Below are 7,690 nucleotides of genomic sequence, written 5' to 3'. Positions count from 1 at the left end.
TGGGCGCCGGGTGCGCATGGGGCCTACCATGGCCTTCGTCGGGCCGCCGCGACGTCACAACTTCAAACACTCATTTCTCCCTCTTCCAGACTCCAAATCGAGTGAACTTTTTTTTGTACTTGACTAATTTTTCACTGTTTTTCCAACAGTGTGCTCGGTTGCATCCGATTCTTCCTGGATAATTACCAGTTTACCCTTTTAGTCTTAAGTGCTCGTTTTTCTTCGTCATGTCGTTTCTCCTTTGTCCAAACTCCGAATCATGCGATTCTTGAGTCCATCTTGATTATTTTTTTGTTGTCTTTCCAGCGGTGTGCTCGGTGGCACTCGAATCCATAGTTTTTAGAAATGACTATTTTGCCCCTGGGGGCTTATTTGTCATATTTTCGATCTTTTACTTCCGCGTTAGTTTGCTTTGAGTTCCGTGACCTCATAGAAGGTTATATTAGGGTGTTAGAGGTGTGTTGTGCCTTGGGAGACCATTTTCTTGTTTCTTGCTTCCGCATCTAGATCCGTTACCGGGTCAACTTTCGGGTCACCATTGACGCACCGGGTTGAATAAAACCTGGGTCGTTACAAGTGGTATCAGAGCGTCCGGGTTCGAATACCTTGGATGACGGGTTTTGGGTGCATATCATGCTCATAGTGTTTTACTTTGATATGTCATTTGTATCTTGATAACATATCTTGTTTGATAACATGTCTTGTATGATAACATGTTCACATGCTCAGGTGTTTTGAGACATTTATTATTTATTAAGCATGTTTGATGTGTATATATGCTTCCTGATAACATGATTTGGGTTTCTATCATGTCTGCATGCTTGTGTTAGCATGACTGTATGCGACGTATGTCGGCATACCTTACGTTTTTCATTCGCGTGTGTTATCGTACCATACCTTACGTGCTTCTTGATAACATGCCTTGATCTGATAGCATGTCTGTTTGCCTATGTGGCAACTTGTTTAGAAGTTTATCTTGACTATCTGGTTTTGGCATTTTCACTTAGGATCTGTCATTTCCCTTGGATGCGTTCTTGTTTTACGAGTTTCTTCCTTGGATAGGAGAAATTCATTCTGCAAGGACCCATGTCGGGAACCTTCTTGTTTGTTTTCTTGGTTGGGTGTTTCGAGACCTTAGTTTGACGATTGATGCGAGTAAGGCTCATGTGAGCGTAGAGGACTGCGATTCATTTCTTTTTCCTTATCTGGTAGAGTGAGACGTGGGCTAGGGAGGCACCGTTTCATTTCCTTTTCCTTCGTGGCTTTTGGATGTAAGGCCTTAAGCGTAGCGGTGCCTATGGCATTATTGTCAGAGTTTTGGGATTAGCTACCCCAACTCTCGCAAATGCCTAGTTCCCGTGGTGCTTTTGGTAATGATCATTTTTGACATTGATGTCATCCGTATCAATAGGTTTCTTAGAGTTGACCTGGTTTAGGGCATGTTATGGACTAGTGCCTTATACTGTCATGCTACCTTGCTGATAAGTAAGTGTGGGCAAGTTTTGGTTACTGTTCGTACTGCCTTGTCACTCTCTTCTTCTATCGTGTTTCAACGTCTCATTGTCTTAGGATTCTCTCAGTAGTTGACGTTGAGTTGATGTGCCGATTCGTATGAGGTGTTGTCTCGATTCGTGATTTTGCGTTCCTTCAGTAGATCTTGAGACTTCTAGAGTTATCCTTCAGTGCTTTATGAGTTGTCCTTTGGTTTGACCATTTGTTCGGTCCCTGTTTTGTTCTCTTCCGGTATGTTCCATATTTTAGGGACAATTTCTTTAAGGAGGGTAGGTTGTAATGACCCGGTCATTTTGCTTCCTTTCATTTTCCCTGAAATTTTACAGATAAATTTTTTCCGTTTAATTTTCTTTTCCGAACTCTATTTCTTGTCACATAGTGTTGTCTCGAGTGCTTGGAAATGGTTTCTAAGACTCTTTCATGTGGATTGACAATTTCCTTTGAGGACCGAGTCATTTCCACATTTTCACTTTTCGGACACTATTCACTTTTCGTCATTTTCCCTATTTCGTCTTCTTCTCTATTATGTCTTTTCCCCATTTTTTAGTTTTTGGCACAAACTCACTTTCATGCTCGGAGTTGGTTTTTGACTTCACGTGTCTTCATCTTCAGTGGTTTTCTCGAAATACGTATCTTTACTTTTGCAAGAAAGTACTCTGGTTGCTCCCGGTGTCTATAGAGGTATGGATGCATAGTTCTATGGAATTATTTTCTTTTCTTGGGGTGTTTTTCGTAAATATCTTCTGAATATATTTTATTTCAGGGGCATCGATATTTTCATTCTGGGGCAGTTTCGCAGTTAACCCTTTTTGTAGGGACCATTGTGCAATTAACGAAAGTTATTGCAAAATACCTCGTCTGGAGCCTGGATCCTCGTACAGGATTCATTTTCATATTTCGTCGAGTCGTGTACTCTTAGAATTCTATTCTGTTCGTTTTTCTCCAGTTTCAGAGTTTCTGGCCCCGGTTGCAGCCGAACTAGTTCAGGGCATATCTCTTTGCTCGAGACTCAATTTTTGATGTCATTTCTTCCATTATTCATCTTTTCTCATTTTGAATCTTTTTTGTTCACGGAGTTTTGCCGTTTGAGCACGTTTGCTCAAATTCCACTTTTCCGGACCCGGCGGGGCCCTTTCGGGGCACTTTTTGAGATTTTCTATAAATAAGGGACTTAAAGAAGAAAAATCATATTTTTCTCTTCTTCTTCCTTTCTTGGCCGGTAGCCATGGATGCCCATGGATCTGTAACTTTCTCTCTCCTCCTTTGATCCACTTTTCTTAAGTGAAAAGTCTTCGGCCTTAACGTTTATTGTTTCCCTCGTCGTGCTCTACCTTTCCCCCTTATTAGAATCCATTTCTAACCATTTCTTGAGTTTGGGTTTGAAGCCAAGTTGTGATTTTCATGGGGCTTTCTTCGGATTCTTGTTCACCGTGTTGTCCCCGACAAAACCCTTCGGTATCGTCGGATTCGGCGCACTTTTATTTCGGTGGGCTTTTGAGATTTTCATCTCAAATTGAGGTAGGGGGTGTTATAATTTACTTTCTTGTTATATAGCATGCTATGGATGCTTATACAACTTGTTTACATGCTAGGATATTAAATCTAGAACTTTTGATTATTTATTTTCTAGTATGAGATTTGATTTTCCCGGTTGCTCATAGCTTTGTTTAAACATGTGGTATGATAGAATATTACCCCTTAATATGTTGATTGACATATATTAAATTTAGATCAATTGGATAAGTAACGAAGATTTTATTTAATATTTATCTTGAATAAAATATTAAATCATGTGGCCTTAACTAGCTTGAAATCAATATGTGTTAGCATATTATATTAGGCCCTAACATGCTCTTCAACATAGGTGAATTTGAGAGTAATCGGAGGTGTTTTAAAATCTAGAGAATATTAAATTAATTGATTAATTAATTTATTCTTATGCGTACTATTCACTCCGTTTGAATTCCGACTTGATATTCTTGATATGCATGTCATATAGTTTTACATATATTAAATCTAGAATATTTGATTAAGTTTTGAAACTTTTCATTTATTATTTTTCTAGTATTAAAGTTTAAACCCCGTGGCCGTACATTGCATGGAAATCACTTGTATGGTGCTAGTAAATCAAGTCTTGACAAGTTGCATAACATATATTAAATTGAGATCATTTGGATGAATTTCAAAACTTAAAGATTTTAATTAAAATGATTAATTAAAATCAATTCAATGGCTCCTTGGTCTTGATTAAGTTTCTAACTTAGTATCAATGCTTTCCTTGACAAGTTCCTTCACATGTATCGAATTGAGAATAATCGGATAAGTTTTGAGACTTGCATTTATTTATTTCCTTTGTATGGAATCTAATTCACATGGTTGTATCTCGTAGGAAGTGAACTTGCAACTTGACATTGGACTTGCCTTGTAATCTTGATGATTTAATCCCTTTAGTAGATTAAATTCCCTTTTATGCTTCCACTGATTTAATCGTGACCCTTGTAACTTGGTTTCATTAAAGTACTTCATAGACTTGCACTTTTGTCTTATAATGATTTGATCACTCATGTGTTGCTTAGTAAGTACTTGAATCATATATCATATACTTATGGTATTTTTCCTTCAATGGATTCCACGTGATATGTATACATCTTAGTTTTAATCTATATAGATACATACTTTGATTTTTTGACATTTCACATGCCATTATAGTTGAGAACTTAGGGCATGACTTGTGTGTTCAAAAATCTTGGTTGTTCATGAAACGTAGTTAATGTATTTTTTGTATTTGATACAATCTTGACTTGCACAACTTGTTGATTTTGGGACTTGGGATATCAATCAAGAATTGACATGGCTAGGACTTGGTTCTAGTACGGGGGAATGTCCTCCTACACTAAAGTGCGCTCTAGGGGAAAGGTACCCATGGGTTAGTAATCCTAAAGTGATCTCAAGAGTACTGTTTTAATTCGGGCGATATCCGACTTTCCACATTGGTTGATTTCACTCTTTAAATTTTAAGTTGTTATGCCTTGAAGATTTAAACTTATCGTGTTATGTGAAATGCTCCAATTTTATTTCATTGCATAGATTTTATGCTCATCCTTGATTTCAGTCCTTAAATTTCAAGTGTTATTCCTTGAAGATTTAAGAATCTCTTATGTTATATGAAATGTTCTAATCTTGTCCTTGCATAGATTTTATGCCTTGTCCTTGCATAGATATTGTGCCTTGTTCTTGGTTTCCTATATTTCCTCCATCGTGTTAATTGGAATGCTCCAATCATGTTAATTACATTGATAATGTAATTCTTGTTAACTTATATCCTAGTATTCTAGTACTTTCTTGTCGTGTTGTATGGATTATTCCAAACCTTGTTTAATTGTATTGAAAATGCAATTCATGTTGATCTATTTTCAAGCATCCATCTTATTGTGTTCCTTGGATTATCCCAACCTTATTTCATTTCATATATGTATATATATCATGATTCTTGTTGCTTATACTCTAAGGTAGCTTAGGATGCTCCCTAAGTCTCACCTTAACATAGACGTTAGGTGGCATAACCCTTTTGAACTGTATCATGTTAATCTAAAAATTTGAAAGAAATTGAGTCATGCATGCTCATTCTCTACGAGTAAACTTGTTTACTTACCCCGAAGTTACTGGGGGTTTTGATCAGGTACGAAGACTTGGTTCGTGATTCTTATCATGCTTGGATGATTTGTAGACTTGAAGATTTCAATTCTTGTAAAGGTCGACTTGAAATGCCATTTGTAGCCATTTTGTCAAATGTGTATATTTGATTCCAAACTTGTATTATGTGCTTAAGCACACTTTTTGGTATATGTATATGATATGTGGCTAAGGGCCAAACTTCACTTGTAATCCATGTATATTGAAAAATGTAGAATTTTGCCTTTAATGAGAAAATCATGAAAACTTGGGTTTCAATATGTCATTTTCGCACCGGTGTGTGCATTGTGTATGTAATTCATCCTTTAACATTCATTTGCCATATGTGAGGTGTGGCCAAGGGTTAAACACTATTTAGTTTTCATTTTTGCATTTTAGTTCACATATTGCATTTTTGGGCTAAAATAGTATAAACCGAGTCTTTAAGGGTTCATTTTCAAATCGGGTGGTGTAAAGTATGTTCCGGCACCTCCACTAGGTCTCATTTATCTTGTATGAGGTGTGGCCAAGGGCCAAACAGTCATTTAAAATCATTTCCTAATTTTGGTTTCCATATTTTCCATTTCAAGTTCATTTTCGCCTTTTTGGCCGTTGGGGGGTCGGATTTTGACTCGGCAATTTCCGGGAGCCGCGGACCATTCCCGCGCGCTCAAAATCACCATTTACGTTTGTGTACATGATTGTTTTCGAGAAAAACCCTTTCCTTTGTGATTTGAGCCTCCTATGGAATCATTTTTCAATTTTCTTGCATAATTTGATTTTAGGGCATTCTGGGGTTTTCCTTCAGGAAATAAATTCCGATCTTCACATGGTCACTTAGAAAACGTGATTTTAGGAGAGGTTTATTCTTCGTGTTTTTCTAGAAAATGTCGTCTTGGTACCGGAAATCCCTCGTGAAGTTTCAGTTTCTAGTTTTCATTTTAGCAGCTTTTTAGCTCTCTTAACCAGATTTCTTGGAAGGGCATTTTGGCCTTTTGCATCGAATTTTTTGTCATTTTTTCTCGCGTGGCTGGGTAGAAAATTTGATTTCGGGAGGGGTTTCTTCTTTATGTTTTTCCAGAAATTCGTTTGGTATCCCGTTTTCAATCTCAGATCCTGTAGCAACTTTTTGCCCTCTTGTCCAGTTCTGATCTAGGGGCATTTTGAGAATTTTACAATGAATTTTTTCTGTTTCCTTCCATGTGGTCAGGTAGAAAACTCGATTTTAGGGGGGGTTTCTTCTTTGTGTTTTTCCATAAAAATCCGTTTCGGACTTCGTTTCGGCTCTCAGTTCTGGCTGAATATTTCTCTTTCTAGCATGTCATGGTGCATGCCATTGGACGCCGAATGGGGCACCAGCATGGGCGCCTGGCGCGCATGGGGCATGCCATGGCCTTTGTCGGGCCACCGTGACGTCACAACTTCAAACACTCGTTTCTCCCTTATTCGGACTCCAAATCGAGTGACATTTTTTTTGTACTTGACTAATTTTTCGCTGTCTTTCCAACGGTGTACTCGATTGCACCCGGTTCTTCTTGAATAATTACCAGTTTACCCTTTTAGCCTTAAGTGCTCGTTTTTCTTCGTCATATTGTTTTTCCTTTGTCCGGACTCCAAATTATGCGATTCTTGAGTCCATCTTGATTATTTTTTTATTGTTTTTCTAGCAGTGTGCTCGGTGGTACTCGAATCCACAGTTTTCAGAAATGACTATTTTGCCCCTGGGGGCTTATTTGTCATATTTCTGATCTTTTACTTCCGCGTCAGTTTTCTTTTAGTTCCGTGACCTCATGGAAGGTCATCTTAGGGTCTTAGAGGTGTGTTATGCCTTGGGAGACCATTTTCTTATTTCTTACTTCCGCATCTGGATCCGTTACTAGGTCAACTTTCGGGTCACCATTGACGCACTGGGTTGAATAAAACCTGGGTTGTTACAGCATGCATGGTCGTAGATCATTGAATCCAATTTGAACCTTGAATCCATTGTTTGCGATCCTAGGGGAAGGGGTATTTCTCATCACTCCATTTCATCAATAGAGGACATTAACGAGGACCATGTGGAGGACCTTCGTCACATCAACCAACAAGGTATCCTCTACCCTAATGTGCATCATAACAACATTCAAGTACCATTACACATGCCCCGACCTTTCATTCTATAACAACAACAAGGCCATGTTCCATTGGGAATGCCTTGGCCAATTTTTGTTCCACCACAACCTTCCATAGTTCAAGGAAACCATGGTGCTCATGTAGTGCCACCGGTTATGAATCCCCCTCTTGCTTTGAGAGATCATTATGTGTCCAATGAGTACAATGCACCGACATGCATTCAACTTCCTCCTTTTAGAGTACATCATTATGAGATTTAACCGCAAACAATCTAAATACTTCCTAATTATCATGGACTTCTAAGTGAAGAACCTTATAAGCATTTAGATGAGTTTCTTGAAATGTGTTCCACCGTGAAATACACGAAAATGCCAAAAGAGGTTTTGCAATTAAA

Source organism: Cornus florida, unplaced genomic scaffold (genome assembly GCF_030987335.1).
Source record: "Cornus florida cultivar Cherokee Brave unplaced genomic scaffold, ASM3098733v1 CherokeeBrave_3.0.0_Hap2_Chr10, whole genome shotgun sequence".
NCBI classification, from domain to species: Eukaryota; Viridiplantae; Streptophyta; class Magnoliopsida; order Cornales; family Cornaceae; genus Cornus; species Cornus florida.
The sequence above is the reverse complement of the archived record's forward strand: the minus strand, read 5'-3'. Positions refer to the sequence as shown.